Source organism: Bactrocera oleae, chromosome 6, assembly GCF_042242935.1.
Source record: "Bactrocera oleae isolate idBacOlea1 chromosome 6, idBacOlea1, whole genome shotgun sequence".
Lineage (NCBI taxonomy): Eukaryota > Metazoa > Arthropoda > Insecta > Diptera > Tephritidae > Bactrocera > Bactrocera oleae.
This window is the reverse complement of record NC_091540.1, coordinates 69,168,868-69,188,584: the sequence shown is the minus strand read 5'-3', so window position 1 is coordinate 69,188,584 and position 19,717 is coordinate 69,168,868.

Sequence of the window (19,717 nt, the reverse complement as noted above, 5' to 3'; positions counted from 1 at the left end):
CTGCGCATTGAGCTTTAACAGCGGCGAAATAGCACGCAACTGACTAAAAGCAACAACAACAAAAGCTAATGCGAAACTGCAAGAGACCGAAACGAAAGCGAAAGCCTATAAGATTACGCAGGCAAAACACAATGCCAACAACAACAAGAACAACAAACCGGCGGCGGCAAACCCACAAGGATAAGCGATTTAGGGTTATTTTAAATTAAGTTAAATGCGTGTGCGCCATTATGTGGCAGGCACAAAACAAGCACACACACACAAACACAGCCACACGCATATAAGTTGGCAGTGAAATATTTCATGTCACACACATACACACGCACGCATTTTTGTGAAATATTTGCGTAAGAATTTTTAAACAAAAGGCATGCACACACACACACGCAACCAAACACACCAACACTCATACATATGTTTATAATGTATTTACGAGGGTTTTGCTTTTCGGCCGCTTTGTAGCGCGCCGTATGCGTGTCGTATTAAATGGCACTCAGCGCTTAAGCCGCTGCATTTACATAAACACACAAGCGTGTACCACATATGTAAATATGTATGAATGCGCGTTTGTCAACAGTATTTTTATTAAGCAGACATTTAAATTTATTCGCATTCACACAGCCGTGTAGTTAATGTACTAAGTGTCATATGGCCTTATTTGTATCTTAAGTAAACGAGTGTACTTCTGCGCTGCTGACATTTCGTTTCCGCATTTTTTGATTACACACGCACACATTCACCCACACATTTATACATACACACACTTACGAGGTGTGGAAGCGGTTTTTTAATGAAAGAGGATACGCCTGTCACTTGCGCGCTAAAAATTTAGTGAGGTGTCGCTTGTGATCAGCCTCAAGTGGGTGGAGAATGGCGGCGCGCGGAGCAGACATTCGCTGGAGTATGTGTCACATTTCGGGTATATTAAATTACTTTTGCTTACCTCAGTGCCGCAGAGACTGCAACAATGGCATTCAGGCAATATTTTCGTATTAGTTAAAAAGCTATTATTTTGTGTGAATTTTTTTTTTTTTTTTTTTTAATTTAGGTAAATGTGTTTCATATAATATTAATGAAGTATACCACGCTCATTTGGTAATTTATGGTTTGTGCTTAGCGGAATAGAGTTGGGTAAATGAGTGACAGTTGCGTAAAGGTGCTTAAAGTAAATTTAATTATAATTATACTAAAATATTTGTTTTGAACAGAAGAGGTCAAAAATTCTACGAATATATGTTAAAATTAACTAATTTAATTTATTTGAAGCACTATTTTTGGATGCATCCATGTAAAAGGATTTTTCTTGATTTTTTAACCTTATTTGGTGCGATAAAAAATTATTTATATAGAAAATTAAAAAATAGACTAGCCGAAAAAATTAATTATAAATTGCCTTAAGAAATATAAATATGATCTTTACGTCAACCGTTCCTAGAAAAGTAATCTTAGAACGACTAGAGTAAATTTTGTGGAAGGATTTATGAAACTAAACAAATTTAGTGTCTCAAAAAATATTCTAAAATCGTAAGAAATATATTTTAAAATTTCAAAAGAATCTTCAACGAAAGCCCATCTCTCTTAGGTATGTTTGAAAAAAAATTATATCAGTAGAGTAAGAAGCAAGTATTTTCTAAAGTAAATAGATATAAGTAAACAGTTTTTATAACAGCCTTGTCTACTTACTATACATATACTATATCCGTCTATCTGTTCCTCTGTCCGTATATAAGCGAACTAGTCCCTCAGTTTTTAAAATATCGATTTTTCTTGAAATTCTGCACACATCCCCTTCTCCATGCTACTGGTTATTTATCCGAATTGGCGATGTCGCACCACTATAGCTAATAGCTACCATACAAACTGAACGATCCAACTCAAGCTCTTCTATGAAAAGCTTTTTTATTTGACAAAATATCTTCACGTAATTCAGCCTGAATTACTTTCCAATACATCGCTACAAGCTTCGAAGGAACTGTACAGATCGGACTACTAATGCATATAGCTGTCATACAAACTCAGCAGTCTAACTCAAGAGCTTGCATGGAAAACCTTTTTATTTGACAAGAAATCGTAATGAAATTTGCCACAGAATATTATCTAAGGCAATGCTACAATTTTTAAAGAAATTTTTTAGATCGGGCCACCATAGTATATAGCTGCCATACAAACTGACCGATCATAATCAAGATGAAGATCGCTTTGTAGTCTTTTACGCTAAAAAAAAATACACTTGTAAAGGGTATTATACTTCGCTTCGGTTGCGGTTTTTTCATTTTTTAATTCTTATATTAAGTGAGAGCAATTTATTTACAAAAATTCTCTACATTCTTACATTCGTTAGAGAAGGCATACAACGCTAATTGTTACAAAATGCGCCTGACTGTAGACTTCTCACTTTTAATATAATAATAAGCATGCTAATAAAAAATGTTGCCTACGTTTAGGGTGATGTGTATCAGCGTTAGCTGTGTAAAACTGATAAGAAAAGGTGTCCCTATTTAATAAGCAATGCGTTTAAAGATTTGCACAAGCTACGAAACGGTACATTTATCAAAATAGCTCACTCTCTCTTTCTCTATAATAGCGTCTGACATTATTCATTTTACAAATAATCCAATTTGATTAAGTGATAATAATATGTATGCTAAGCTATTCGATGTCTCTAGTCATCATACTGTCTTAACTATTATTTCTCTTAGTCGTATTTATTAAAAATTACTTTACAAAATCGATGTGTCTTTAAAGAAGCTATACTGCAAGTTATCAAAAAGTCCGAAGATTTTATATTATAGATTTGCATACAATTTCCGGCATTAACAACAACTTTTTGCTAATTTTCACACTCGCAGACGAAAGCCCATACAAATTTGTGCAGCTTCTCGCAGAAGAAAATTATCAATTTTGAAATCAAATCAAATTGTGGCAAGAAATATAAGAATGCCAATGCACGTGCCACATTACCAGGGATTCTTTTGTAGGTGTAACAAACAAAGTAATCATTGTTGACTTAAAAAATACAAAACAGGATGAATACAGTAAAAAAATAAATAAATGAAGCAGCCAAGCTGTGGTAATGAAATATTTACGTGTACGCAAATGTTTACAAAGCAAATATCTTTAAGTGTATTATACATAAATAGCGCGCTGTGTGTGTGCTGTAGCTGGCGTTGAGTGCCGAAAACTTTAGCAGCCATATTCTTTGCAACGCTTACCATATAAAATGTGAGTGAGAGTGTAACATAGGTGGGTGTGCTTATGCAGATGGGTGGGTGGGTGTGTGTGTGTGTGTCTGTCCAATGCCCCGAAGGTGTTGTGCCGCAAGTACCGGTGAGCACTGGAGACGCAAAAGTTTTGTTGTTGCCATTACCACTAGGGTTGCTTTTGTTGCTGCTGTTGTTGTAGTGAAGATGAAACTGTTCACTAAATTTACGATTATGTTTATTACAAGTCAGCGTTGAGCAGCAGCAGCGAGCTGGACTAGAATACCTTGGAGACGTCACATTGAGCAAGTGGTTGCAGGCACAAACACAAACACAAATACATGAACTAGCGCTGCAAATGAATATACGAATATACGAGCGTAATAAACGGACACACACTCACACGCAAACACAAACATTTATTGGTCGTTTGTTTGTGTAGGTGTTTTATAAAAATATTTGCAGCTTGACTTGCGAAGATATTCGGAGAAAATATCTACTTTAACGCTTCTTTGACAAAAGGTCATGACATTCATGCCGGCCAAAAGCATAGCAGCAACAACAAAAGCAAAGAAATGCGAATAAGATGAAAAGTAAAATATGCGCGTTTTTATGTGAGTATATGTGTGTGTGTGCGTTTGTGTAAGTATAAGGAAAACTTTGTCAAGAAAAATACGCCATTTGCGGCGGTTATAAAACGCATAGTGGCAAATCTTGTCTGCTTCTGGGTGAATGTGCGTGTGTGCGTATAAATTTTTATAGGCAACAACAAAAAATTTTGTGAATGACACACTGGGGAAACCTAAAGCGAATTAGTATGCTGGCCGTAGACCTTTGGGATATGCAACAAAAATTATTTGAACACATACATAAATACCGTTAGCTGTCAACTTGTACGTAATTTTCGATTTATGTAATATCAAATGCGGCTTTTATTCTTTTCAAACATTTTTAACGCAACTTAACAGCGGAATTAGTCTATTGTGTGAACTTTATGTGTCTATCACCTTCAATTTTGTGAAGCGTTGGTTGCATTGGGTATTGTACCATATAATATAAATTAGCATAAATATTTTTAAAGAAATTAGGCACAAACACATTGATGTGATTTATTGTAAAATATTATTTGTTGCAAGTTTCCGGGGCTATCTACCCCTGCATCGTATTATATCAGTCATTAGTTTTGAGGTATGCATTTTTGTAATTAAACTCAGCCGCTTGCCAACATTTAACTGTGGCACGTGCGTCGGCTTCATAAAAAAATCATAAAAAATTTCATTAAATACAAAATTATATTCTTCAGAAAAAGTTTTCCACTAACTCGTTATCTTGTAATAAATTGTTGGCAGAACTGAGCGCTTGTCCATCGTTCGAATTGAAGAACAAAAGACTACATGTGGGTATAAAAATATGTTAATAAACGTATTTTATAAATAATTCCGTTTTAGAGTATAAACTTTAAACTTTTAGTGACTGAAGTGGGTTAAAATATTTGCTAAATATCTGCAGAAAACGCGTAAAATTTTGCAAACCCCTTTGTGAAGTTCGATAACTTATTTGAAATCACGGAAAACGTTTAAAATCTTTGAAGATGATAGAAGAAAAATCGAAAGGCAAGATTTTTGAGTAGTGGTTTATATCTTTAACTATTCGGTCGGAATCGTTGCTGAACTCAATAGTTATTTGATTGAAGTGATTATTATGCATTTAGCCTAATTGTATGCTATAATTAATTACTATTGCATTGATGTGCTTACATATAACAAAATGTTACCTACATTTAGGATAATGTGCAATAATGTTGACACGAAGGCTAAAATAAGCGAATACTTCAAAGAAACCTCCTAATAGATAAATTTTGGTTAAAGTTAATCTTTTTTTCACATGGCTTCACTTTCTAAGAAAAATACATTTTTTAAAAAAAAATATTTACTATCTCAAAAGAGAAGTCAAAGTGATTGCTGTTACATAAAATATGTGTCTACCAATATAAAATCGGCATTAATAATTGAGTTTAAGCCTAGGAATACGTTGAAATATGAACATATTTCTTTAACTGAAGCTCTAAGGCTTAAAATCTCGCATCCGTGTACGGAATTCGTGCGATGTTCTTCACAATGCGCTCGACTTACAGCTGAAAAGAAGCAACATCCTCAAAATAACAAAAATTTATTTTTTATTCTCACGTTATTTAAAGGAAGATATTTTATAATCCTATCGAGATTTACAAACGTGACTACGGTGCATGCTATAACAAGTAACATGCCGCAAACCAAAGAAAATGCGAACGTGCCACAAATAATTACATTTTGTTCCTGGCTCGCCTCATTGGAGTTTGTCAAGCATGTAACGGTAAGATATTATTAGAAAGTAAAAATATTAATAGATATGATTACAGCAATAGGTAAGGAGGACTCAAATTTTATTTTCTTTTTAGAGCAAACCGAAAACCTGAAAATACGTCAGATTTGCAATGAACTTGAGCGCGCTGAAATTAATTTCTAGTAAAGATTAAAAACATTTTCGGCACAGCTAAAGATTTCGCCAAGAACTTAACTTTACCAAAGGAGACAAGGACCTGACACAAACTAGGCGAAAAAGTAGGCACTAAAAATTTAAAAGCCGTAAAGTTACTTAGAGCGGAGTCGCCATAAACCAGCAACTTTGTGAGAGTTTAACGCCACTTTCGATGGTATGGTTGTTGTTGTTAGGGAAGTGAAGGCTGAGCTGACGAGTCATACGCTGCTGTAAACATATTTACATATATTTGTCAAAATAAGTCATTTGGATTGTATATACATATGTGTGTATGTATATATGTATGTATATAAATAGTTTGCAACTTTGACGAAAACTTGCCACATGCCACATTAAATTGCACAAAAGCCGGGCAAACAAAGTCAAAGGCATATGCAAATATTAACACGCACACACACACACATTCATACATACATACATATGTATATGAAGAGCTGAATAAATATATTTGTTTGTAGGTGATTAGGCAGTTAAAAAGTGAAAAGGCAACTTTCAACTTTCAACTTCTACGCTCCGTTTTCGTTTTGTTTGGCAGCGAGAACTTTTCGGCTTTAATGAACGAATGCGTTTCGGCATCTGCCCAAGAAAATGGGCAAAAATTGCGTGTTAGTTATCTTTCAGCACCAAATTATGTTTGTATATGTGCTAGTCTGGCTTTTCTTGGCTTGTTTTTGTTGCACCTAAATGGCACTTGAGTCAGCGCCGACGGAATACTTGCTCCGAAAAGTTTAGAATTTGAATGTTTCTCTTCTGCGCATATTTCGAAAACAATTAGATTAAGTTTGTGGTTGGAGATAATGGTGTTCGCAGAGCTTTTGGGACACACAAATTTATGCTGTCAAACGCACACTTACATGCAACGCGTGTTTGGAGTATAGTGCGTGAAAGTTCTAATAACAATATGAATGGTATAATTGTGCAACAACAAAGTATAAGTTATTATACGAGAATTTGAATTGCAAATAATATTTGTTTATGCTCATTGAAAGTGGTAAAAGTGTTGAACAACTGAGGCTGGTGTTGTTGTAGGCTTTTATAAGTGTTTGCGTAGGTTTATATTATATGTGGCAAGAACTTGTAAATGAAGTTAAGCATTTAGTGTTTTAAGACAAATATTTAAAAAATTTAAAGAAATAAATTGGCAAAATAACGGTATTTTAATTATAAATTCACTTTTAAGGTAAATGCGTTGCCAGATTGCGAAAATCATCACGTTTATAGTAAGTTGCAAGAAAAAAAAATATTTTGAAAATATGTCGAAAAAAACACGATTTTTATACAATTAATTATTTTTCCTCAAAAATTATGCTGTACCAATGTCATTTTTTATTTGTTGCAACTGCACTTATACATACATTAAGAGCATACCAACAGACATCAATTACAACAAAATTTTCTGGTGTCAAGGACACGAATTCAAAAAAGAAATACACGTATAGATATATATGCTGCAACAGTCGTTGTAGCAACACCTCCATAATATGTCAGCTTCAAAAAAATAGAAATAACAAATTTTTAATTAGAAATTTGTCTTAATAACTCAGATTTTCACTGTAGGGGACATGCCCCAAAATAAACAGATAACATATATACAAGTATGCATGTATGTTTGTATGTAGAAGCCGCTAGATACACTATATATATGAATGCAACTGTTGCACAGACATTTTCCGTTGCGAACGTGTTGTACGCGCTTTAGATACGAGCTCGGCTGATTAGTGATGAAGCTGTATCAGCACGCAAACACACACACACGCATACAAGCGCATACACTGCAGTCGAAAGATGCCACAACCGCTGCCACTTGCTATATGAATATGATGAGTATATGAAACAACCATATAGTTAATAACAACAAAAGCAGCAAAGCGCTTTAGTGTGTGTGTGTGTGTCGTTGTTGGCTTGGTCATGAATGTGCATAAGTATGCCGCTTTGACGTACTACAAAGTGACTGTTGATGCAGCGATACGATACTGTGGCTTGTGGTAACTTCTGACGATGCTGCAGCCAGTTGCGGCTGATGATGCCAGCCACAAGAGCAACCAAACGAGATGAGATGCGATGAGATGATTTGAAACAAGTATTGATGCAACTTTATATGCTTGCTTGCTGGTTTGTTTGTTGTTGTTGTTGTTTGCAAGCAACGTGAGTTGATGAAAAGCACTAAGCAGAGCAGGCTAAAAGTAACACGAAACAATGTGCGTAAGTATGTGTGTGTGTGTGTGTGTGTGTCGGTGGAGCAGTGGAAAATGCGGTGAATATTGAAGAAAATTCAGATTATAGCTTAAAGATAAGTGTGTACAGTGGCGGTCATATTATTGGGAGTACTATTGTGAAATTTTAAAATACGAGTTGTATTTTAAAATGAGCTAGGCTTAGTTATTACTCATATATCTAAGTTTTGTTGCACTAAGTTGCTCTTACTATCATTGCTATATACTTAGATTTTGGTGCCAGTGACAAAACTGATTTTTTTTTGTGAAAATTCTGATAGATTTGAAAATGGATTTCTTTTGTGATAATAATTATTTTAAAGTGCAGCTAAAACACTTTAAATTTCAATAAATATATTTTATTTTATATTGTTTTTTTTTTTTTTTTTTTTTTTTTTTGTGCTACGATCAATATGTGATCCGCTCTTATCCTAACGTTGTTGTTTTTTTACATTGAATGTGTTTTCATTCCATATTTTATCTCTACTTTACAGACATCACCGTAAACACACATGCACACACATACAAGCTATCGAATTCACGGCCACTAGTGGCAGTCGGATGGCCAGCACACACAATCCCGGCACACGCAATCCCGACTAGTTGGGCGGCAGCAATCAGTTGAGCCAATTTCCAGATCAATATCTTTGCGGACAAAACAAGTAAACGTGACACACAATATAACTTGCAACAATGCAACGGCAAGATGTAAAAGAAAGCAAAAAATACAACTTGCAACAATGCGTCGCATAGAAATGTAAGCAAAAAATTACAACAAAGAGCATATGTAGACACCGCGCGGCATAAATTTTCGGTGTTGCAATAGCAGATAATGAAAATAAGTATATTATAAAGTTGTAAGCTATAAAATTTTCGATAACAGCAAGCGGCGAAAATATGATTGGATTGAATATAGGTAAGTAAAAAACGAAAAAAGCAGAAAAAAAAACAAAAAGCAACCCACGTAAATTCAAGGCAAATGAAGGCAAAATCAGTGTGCATAAAATTAACAATCATAAAAAATTATGAATTCAACGCGTGATATGCGCACACGAGAGGATTTATAGCCACTGATTTTTCACGGGCATCAGCAGCGTTGTTTTTGCTGCTCGCTTTTTGTTGTTGCTCTGTTTTGCTTGCTTTCTAAACACCTCATACCATTTCAATTTCGTACGCATTACCGCTGCTCATAACGAGAAATGATTAATGATTTGTCGGGCAACGGGCGGCGGGCGCGGTAAAGCGCACAACAACAAACATAAGCAGCAAGAAAAGTGAAGAGAAAAGTCGAAATGAAATGAAAATCCAATCCAACAATTCATTCATGTGTGCACGAACTTCATGCGTTGCATTTGTTACACTTGAAAAGCATATATATGGACACACACAAACAAACACGCGCACGCACACTCCAGCGCGCGCCCGCCCGTGCATTGTTAAGCTTGAGAAATCAAGCAATCGAAATTTTTTACACTTGATTAAGGTGAATGTGAAAAATTTGAATTTCGTTACCACTGCCGCCTGTGCGCTGCCTCAACTACTCCAGCTACTTGCAACTCCCAGAAGGCGCAGCGCAATCTATTTTACCGCTTTTCATATCACTTTTTTTGTTTTTTTGCTTTTTTTACTTACGAGTGCGCAAGTAAATTTGTTTGCCATCCACTCCTACAATCTTTCATATCCTTGTCTCATCTCACCCCCCTTCGCCGTGCCAGCAGCGCTTGTGTGTTCACACATTCATCGTTCATTTGACTTTTTGAAGAATTTCCCTGCATTGTTTATTGACTGACTGGTTGATTGGTTGGCTGGCTGACTGGGTGCTTACTGGTGATTGCCAGTGATTTTTACTTTTACACTTTGAGAGTGCGTCATTTTTCATGTCATGCATCGTTGAAAAATCCCTTTGTTTCGCTTTTGGTAATGCACGGAATTGATTGCGATTAAACACTGTGATCTATGTATTTGTTTAGCCCATTTTCGGTCTGGCTCTTTATTTGCTGTCTTCTTGTGTTTACTATTTACTTATGGACTTTACGCTTTACGCTGATCAAAAATTAAAAACAAAGCAATCTATTTGTCTTTATGTTTGTATCTATGTATGTGCGCGCTAGACATTATGCAAATACAGCGTGTCCGATAGTTTTGTGAGTCCAATCATATTTCGTATCATTTTTCATGGTTAAGGAGATAATACCAGTAGTGTCGCTTTGGAGCTTTGAAAGATTGCTTCTTAAAATATATGTAAGCTTCCAAAGTATTCAAAAAAGGACAAACAACAAATATCGAAAAGCGGTTGAGAGAATTTTTTTCCTTTAAGATATATATTTGAACAGAATTGAAGCAATGAAAATTGGCAAAAATATAAAAAAAAATTATGAGTTGCATATTTACGTAAGTTGAAATTTTTTGCATATTTTTTTTAATAAAGATTATGATTGTTTTGAACATTTATTTGAATACAAGTTGAAAAATTTTTAGCTAATTTTTTTTTATTAAGAATATAATTGCTGGGTGAGAAAAAAGTAGTTTAGTAGGTATGGTAATATTTGTGAGTTAGGAAATATGTTTTCTAAAATATTTTTAAAATTTTTCTAAAATTCAAATAATTTTAAAATTGTCTCTTAATGTATTTTTTTTTTTGTATATAATATAGTATTTTATTTTACTGTAGTAGAAAGGATTATGCATGAAATGCAAAAAAAATCGTTGAATTTCAAACAAACGTATTTATTTCAATATTTTTGGAAAAAAGTTTATATTTTGACGTGAGAATTTTGGATTGAAAATCAGTATACTTTTTCCATATTAAGTCTTAATAAGGTGAAAAAATAATTATTTTAATTTAAAAAAATTACGGTAGGTTTGTGACATAAAAATGTTAGTAAATAAAAAAAATTTAAACGAAAAAAAACAAATAACTATTTTTACTGCTTATTTTGCAGCTCTGAGCTTCTTGGAAATCGAATATATATGCACAAATGATATTACATTGTTTTCTCATGCGTTATAAGTATATAATGATAGTATCTATAAGCATTCACTTTATTTGTCTCAAATTCTTCTTCAAATTAAATTTTACTGACTCTCCAGTTTACACGCATCATTCCAATCTACAGCGACCCAGCCACAGAACCTTGAAATAGTTCAGGCATGTAACTTTCATTTTCACGCTGCTTCCCTTTATCAGCTGACTGTTTTCTCATGGCATGTTGTAAGTATAGTAACACCAAAGACAAATGTGAGTTTCCGCTGTTGAAAGCATACGCATAAGATTGAAACAAGCCAGGCAGTATGATGAACTAAGCATAGGAAAGTTCAACTAAGAAAGTATATACATGCATATATAGTACTTTTTTATGCATAGCAAATATCGCTGTGACGCAACAGCATCACACTTCTTCATTTTTTGTTGCAAGCACTCGCAGAGGCCAACGCATTGTAATCATCTCATCATATGCTACTCAACGACCCCGCCTTCGCGCGTACTACATGGATTTTAGCACTTCGCAGCCGACCCATTTCATTAACAACTATCCTGTACAGAATTGTGGACTTGTGACAGTGGAAATTAGAAAAGTGCGTAATTTCCTTACCGGACCTGGGTAGTTTTCAACCACCGCTCGTTAGCATTCGCTATTTATTCATTGTTATTTTTGCTATTACAATGGAAGCGCATATAAATCGTAAGCCGAAGTGTGTTTATCTCACGGCGACAGCCACCCCACCAACGGCAACCGCATAGCTTAATCCGACCATATGCCAATAATTGCCTTATGTTACCCTTAGTAATGCAAAATGGTTGCACTTTTTTTTGTGTGTGATGTGGGAAATGTACAAAGCAAATGTTAAACTGTCATAAATCAAATGTTAAATAATCAAAACAAATAAAGGAAACACTTTTTTCTGGTTCTGAAAATTTGTGCAATTTTTTTGTTTCTTTTTTTTTTTTGAAAACATAGAAACGTGCTGTTATGAAAAAGAGTATGTCACTAAATTAGTTAAGCAACACATGCGGTGATTTTTCTTCGAGGGTTCGAAACAAAATTCGCATTTCTTTTTGCCACTGCGGGGTAAGCAATCGAGTAGGCGCTTGAGGCCTTATCACATGTTCAAGATTGAGTGCTTTTTGGCAGACCGAAATTTTAAACATTATGCTTGCAACATGTGTAAGTGAAAGATTGCTGAAAAACGTGCCAATGAAATTATTTTCCGCACAAAATGCGTGCTACGTGAATGTCTCCTGTGCGCTGTTGTTGGGCAACAAGCGCAAGCAAATGTTTTCCGTTCTAAAAATGTACTACAAAGTCATACGGCTTTAAATTGTTAAAAGGAAATCACGATTTCGACCTGCCATCTTTTTGCGCTGTCATTTTAACATCTTATAGGTACAACAACACGGCTTAACAATTTTATATCACGGCACCCTAAATGTAGGCAACATCTCAGCTTTATTGTAAAAATGAGTTTATAGAATATAAATAAGCATAAAATTAGGCGTTGGTGCAAAGTGTGCCTAAGGAGCTGGCGAAATAAAGCATACAAATTTGTTAGGAAAAGTTCGTTTAAAGGAAGTCACGATTTTGATGCCGTCATCTTCACTTTCTAACGCTATAACCTCAAATTATATACGAACAAAAAGCAATTAGGCGCATTTCAAAATTGTAATGCTTGAATGTAATATATTTTAGAGGAGTTGCTTGACATACTTCGAAACAGATAAACTTAATTAATTGGATGTAGACATATTGAAAACAGCTGTCGCTGTGGCATGCACTTTGTTCACACTTACCTTCAGCACTACATCAGAAATATCTGATTAACTTGTAGAGACGAGAAAATATGTGGTTAAAAAAAGTAAAAAAAATTCAACAAATTACTTTCAGTTTTGAATGCAGACATTTGGCTACAGAAATTTATATGAAAATTACATAAAGTTCGCTTAAAGTAGAATTCTCTAAAGCAGTGTGCTATACCGGGAGAAATTGGTGAATTCGTTCAATAGCGCTACCCGCTTGGCAGACAATTATGACTTTTTAGTGGTTTTGATGCACAAAAAAACCATCTGCCGTTTTTCCCTTCTGACAACATTCCTGCATAATTCCATATGTCTTACTTTCGTCTTTATAAATGGGTTAGTTATTGATAGACCTTTTCTATTTTTAGTTTGTCTCAAAAGCAAAAAGAAAAAAAACGAAACCCTCCCCTCTCTCTACTGCAATCATATGAAAGTGTATGTGTTGTTCTTACTTTTTCGTCTTTTCTTACCTTTAATGGAAACCTAAAGTCATCATTATCAAAGAGAAGAACGCATTTCAACAGAAATTCATTTCGTTATACCCTTAGCCGATGACGCCGAAAAGGACATGACCGCTAAATTCGGCTAAGGATACAATTGAGTTGTCACGAAGGAGAATTGATGCTCTTGTGTGCGCATATAAACGCTCCAATAAAGGTGTGCACGAGCAATTAATATTTATTGTTGCAACGAGGATTTGTAATATAGAATGTGCACTCTTTACAATTTCTGACATTTAAATTAAAGTATTGTGCTTTGTCGGCACAAATACATATATATTTATTTTTATACATAGCGGTATGTGTGTGAATACGGATGAGTAGTATAGAGTGCAGTGATAACCCAATAAAATGTATATACAAATGATCAGCGTGACGAGCTGAGTCGATTAAGCAATATCCGTCAGTCTGTGTATATGCGAACTTGTCCCTCAGTCTTTGGGATATCGTTCTGCAAATTTGAACATGTCCTTTTCTTTCCAAGAAGCCTGTCATTTGTTGGAACCGCCGATATTGGATCACTATAGCATATAGCTGCCATGCAGCTATATATGTATGGAAAACTTTTTCATTTGACAATATATCTGCAGGAAATTCTGCTCTTTTTATTGTCTGAGGTAACGGTTTAATCTCCGAGGAAATTGTTTAGATCAGGTCACTGTAGCATATAGCTGCCATACAAGTTCGAGTTCGTGTGTGGTATATTTGTATTTGTATTTGTGAAGGGTCGTTTAATTTTCATACAAACGAAGTTAACGTTTATTTTTTGTTTAATTGTAAATACTTTAAATGGAATTTTTTTTGTTGCCGAAACATTTATAAAAATTATGCATACACTTATATTATGTCATATATACCTATAGAAACAGTCATATATCTGACGTGGCACACTTTTTTCGCTTGATATACGATCTAGTCTAAACCTGCGCTGAACCCACCCATACCACTCAATACTTAAAATCAATTTACTGTGCACTCAGCGCTAAAAACTCACCTGCAACACTTGGTAACACAGCAACAATATCAGCAATCACTTCACTTTACGCAGCAATAGCATTTAAAATGCTTCAAATCCAATTAGTAAGAGGTGGCACGTAAATAATCCAATTCAATTGTGATTTGTTAGGCAAATAGCAAGTATGTATGTATGTATGTTGCACGTTTAAGAGGCAGGTAAAAGCAAATAAATTTCTTTTCTACACAAATTGTAGTGCTCTAACACACATACACGCACACAAACACACGCGGCAAGTAGGCGCACGCAAAAAATGCTGAAGATGACACTTTCAGTTACTTTGGCAACACACACTCACACAAATCACAAATGGGCGCACAAATGTTTACATGCAACATACGCGAATGTTGTTTGCTTGTTTACGGTGCGGCAGCGGCGCGAAATGTTGCAGCGACAAAATAATTTTATTTGCTATGCAAATTCGCTAATACGTGAGTGTTAGTTGTTGCGCATACATACATACATACATATAAATAGAAATGGGTTTATGTGTGTAGTAAAGCATATGTTGCACGTACGATTTGGTTGCTTGTGGTTGGGCAAAGCTGCAAAAAAAGGAAGTGGTTTTAGTATACACACAGACAAATAAGCAAATTTATTTATTTATGACTTTTTGTTGTTGCTCCAATTTTATTGAGACTGCCTTAAGAGGAAATGTTGCAATTTGCAGTAAAGCGGAGTTTATTTATTTTTGCGTAAAAATGCTTTCTTTCTGCTTCGCCTTAAATATTAATACACATTTTGTAGTGGTTGTTGTTGCTTTTACTACACTTGCTGCAGGTTTAGATTTTCTAGGCACAGTTGTTATTGTTGTTACTGTTGCTGTTTATTTCTACTGAAATTGCCATTACGCTTTGCTTTACTGCTTTGCAAAAGCCGGTTGCGGCAGCTAGCAGACATACTAAAAGTATGTTTGTATGTGTGTGTGTGTGTGTGAGCAGTTGATTGCCGTGCAGCTTGCAGCAAGTTTGCGCTTTTGTTTTTATTGTGCTGGAAAATTAGCGGGGCGTAAGCACACAAGTACGAGCGTGCATATGAGAGACCGTAAAAGCGGACATGCATGCTAGCGCACACACACACACACATGCTTATATAAATACATACATATATATGCATTTATACACATCTACAAGTACAAATAGCGAAGTTGCAAGCAGCCGAACAAGTTGCAGAAAAATGCAGTTGCTGTTGTTTTCGCTATTTCTTGCAAGCTTCTACTGCTGTTGCGGTTGTTGTTGTTGTTGCTTGTTGCTACTTTTTCTTCTTTACTCGCTGTTGCCGCTGAGGCGTACTTTGAATCAACGAAGCAAATCGCGAATTGTTTGCAGTTGATGACCGCGTCCGACGCGGCAACATCCGCGACAATGACGACAACGACAACAACAACAACAACAAAAGCTAATAAAAAACTCAACAAATGCCGTTCGCGTTGTTGCTGCTGCTTCTGTGACCATATGTGCTCCTATTGTGCACTTGACACAGGCAAAAGAACAACAACAGCAGCAACAACATAAAGCAAATCGTTGCTGCAAGCACAATATCAAGTCAGCAATGTCTTTGCTGTTTTTTGTTGTTTTTGTATTTATTTTTTTTCAACTACTAATAATATAGGGCTGTAAGGAGCGTATGTGTGTAGGTGTCGCTGACAACAAACGGCGTGCATAAGGCGGAAATGACGAGCAGCAAAGCTCATTTTTCTATAAAAAAAATTAAAAAAAGAAATAAAACAATTCACAATTAAATATAATTTTTACGCTATTAAAATATTAATTACTTTAAAGCGCTCTTTACATTCAAATAGTGTTTTTGTTTTTTTTTGCTGAACATCATTTTTGCTGCTTCAAAAGTATGGCAGCCTAATTGACTTCGAACGCATTGACAGCCCTCAATCGATTAAACTAAGTAGGCTTTCAACTCAGCTATCAACTTGAGCTCAATAAGCGTAAATGTGCATGCTGGCGTGCGCCGCAACGCCACTTCAAGCGCCAGATGTATCATATGCGCTTCGACAATTAAATAATACAATATTGCTATTAGGCAGGCAATAGCAAGCCTTTGAAAGCAATTATGTCATGAAATAGCAACACTTGAAAAGCAGCTGCCGCTGCGAGCACTCGAATTGTAGTGCACAAACAAACACATAAGCCAGTGTTCGTGCGGGGAGTAGCACGCATTTAAGCTAATAAGGTTGTATGCAACACATTATCATAAATAATAATGTTATCAATAACGGCATGGTTTTCTAAAAACACAAACAAAAAAAAAAAAAAACTATGTCATAAAATTTGTCTTCCGTTTGGGCAATTCATTAAGTTGGGCTCAAAGGCCAGCGCTTTAGTGAAAAAATTAAAAAAAAAACTGCGTGTAATTATTTACAGTAGCTTTTTCAGCTGATAAGTATGCACCACAAAGCGCTTTAATGTTGCAACATAATATTTTTTGGCTGTTTTTGGGGTCGCAGAGCAGAAATTTTTATGTGAAATTTTTCGAAAGCATTTTATTATTACCATTTGCTTAGGACTAAAATGATTTCCAATGAGCAGCAATTAAATTATGCTGCTTTAATTACAGTCTGCGTTAAAATACAATAGAGTTTCCCACACAAACTTGTCTTTTTACAATCAATTTATTTAAATTTCGATTTTTTACACTTTTTCTTTAATGATTTAATTTTTAAAAATTTTGTACTTTTGCTACTTATGCACATCAACGGTTTTATGCAAATTTGTAAAATTCTATATTTTCCAATATTTATTTATTTATTTATTTTTTTCACTTTGGCACACGCACTTGCACTGGTTTGGCCTTACACTGCATAACACTTTGTTTGCATTTTCGATTCGCAAGCGCTGTTTTTTTACTTTAAACAATTTCTTTGCATTTGCAATTTAGCGTTCGTACGAGTATATGTATGTATTTAATTTAAGTTAAATTTTCAGACACACGGTCGTACCGTTCGTTCGTTCGTTAAGTTGACGATTCCGTGTACTTTGCATCCGCACGCCAACGTAGCGCCGCAATTTTGCTTCAATCGATTTGAACCGGTCTCAAGCACTGAATCGCACTCAATGGAAACAGGTCCGACGAAGCTAATATTTTCCGGCGCTGCGCGACACTTATCACATTGAGCCGAGCAGTGAGCTGTGTGAGCTATGTACTGTGCCCGCAATGCCCAGCCGCTTGGCCACAAGCGCATTTCACTCAATATAGCCAAACACAGGCACACACAGGTCGGCCGTTGATGGCGCTACCTTGTTTTCCACAGCGCGCGTGTTGTTGTTGTTGATGGTGGTGGTGGTGGTGGTGGTATAGGCGGTAGCGTGTTTCAGAGGCAATTTCATTTCAGATGCAACTGTGAGATACAAACAAAACCCGGAGTATCTTGTAGCTGTTGGGTTCTGTTGAAAGAGTGAGTTTTTTTGTTTGATGTTGAGAGTTGATAGAAAACGCACTCAATGCACTCACACTAATCTTCAATATGTGAACGCGCACATTGAAATATGTGGAATATGCGAAACACTCAATGTTAACAATTTTCGCTCTTTCACTCATAGCATAAGTGAGTGTTTTTCCAATGGGAAGAGTAAATAAGTTTTGCGCTCGGCACTCTTTAATTTTTAATGCACTCCAGTTGGAAATTTCGTTTGCATCTCGTGCGCATACAAATTGAGTTGTTGTGCGAGGGAATGGCGCAAATATGAAACATGTTATTAAACAGGAACTGCCTAAACACACACATGCACACACACACAAACACGAGCGCACACACAAACATACTCATATATAATTATACTCACACTCACCTATCATTTAATAAGACTGTTATGTATTTGTTTAAAGCAACTAACATCTCCATGCATGTGTGTGTGTATGTATGTAGCACGCTTTGTATGCCTGCCTATGTAAATATGTTTATACAAACAAATAACAGGTAATAAATACTTTCCTCTCTCCAACGAGTGGCACAGCGCGCATTTCTTTGCCTTTTTATGACTTTTCCACTTTTATTGGTTCATTGTGGGTGCCAAGGCTTGATCGCATACTTATCTATGTCTGTATGTTTGCATCTTCATACATATTGATGAGTTTTTCTTTTCATATGTGGCTTAATCCGGTGCAACTGATCAATATTTATTGTAGATATATAAACTTTTGTACCAAACCCTGTTAGTATTAAGCTATTATTGTATTATTTAGCGCTTATTTATGTATTAAATATACAGTTTTCCGTTAAAATTTGTCAATTTCTTTTATTTTGAGTTCAAAACATTAACACTGCATATGATTAACATGCATAGGATAGGCTTTCTAATGTCATTCAAATAAACTCACTCTGGTTTCTTCGTTTGAGGCTTAGAAGCAAAATTTATGGAGTATCAACTTCGGTGGTTACTTTGAGAACTTACTTTCATAAACTTTTGAAAAATTATTATCTTATATATTTAAACGAAAGCGGCTAGTCTTGTAGATTTTCATGAGTCGGTTAAATTGAGTAGGACCCTCTAAATCATGAGCTTGTCTCTAAGACTTCACACCTCCTGGAACAAAATACTGGGTGTACAACACCATAATAACAATGATCAATACGCAACTGTGGTGGAGTAGCGAAGAAACACGATTAAATCGATGATTGATATATGGTAACGGACGCACTCTTATTAAATTTGGCATTAAATTTTCGACTTTTAAACGGACCTTGAAATAAATAACTCTAAGAAATGACTATAATGGAAATTTGAGTTAAAGTGTAATGGAAATGTAATTATAAAGCAATCATAACGGGATATGAAAAGCTTATGTCTCTAAAAGATGCAAATTACCAAAACAAATACTGCTTGAGTGCTTTTCCTTTGTAAAATAGGTTGAGCCATTCCCAAAGTTAAGACTATCACAAGGGAGCGGCATGCATATCTTTACAACAGTTGAAAATCTTGTCCTTTTTTACAATTTTTGTCGACAATTTAGATAATGTATACCAAATTCTAACTACTTGTGGTTTTGAAATAATACAAACTAGCTCAATGGAGCACAAACAGCTATTACATATCATAATTCTGTATGTGATTGCCGTTGGATATCCAAAATAGCTCATTGGGATTAAAGTAATCAAACAGCTTGTTACTTGCTCATATGCGTGTGAAAAGAAGTGTGTTTGTTTGTGCCTCAAAATTCTCCGATCCACTCGAGCAACATCAAAAAATATTTATTTATCATTAAAAGCAATAAAACGAGAAGCACATTTACGAATCAAACTAATTCCCAAAAGTCAATATTCACGGTTGGTAAAATAGTAGCATGTAGATGCAACCGAAGTCAAATCCGAGTGTGCGCACACACCAACATACAGCCCTGTAATGCATTTTTATAGTACAATACCATTTTTGTTCCCCTCAATAGTTCGGTGTTCGAGTCATAAATTCCAATTGATTAAAACCACAATAGCGCTGCCTTACACA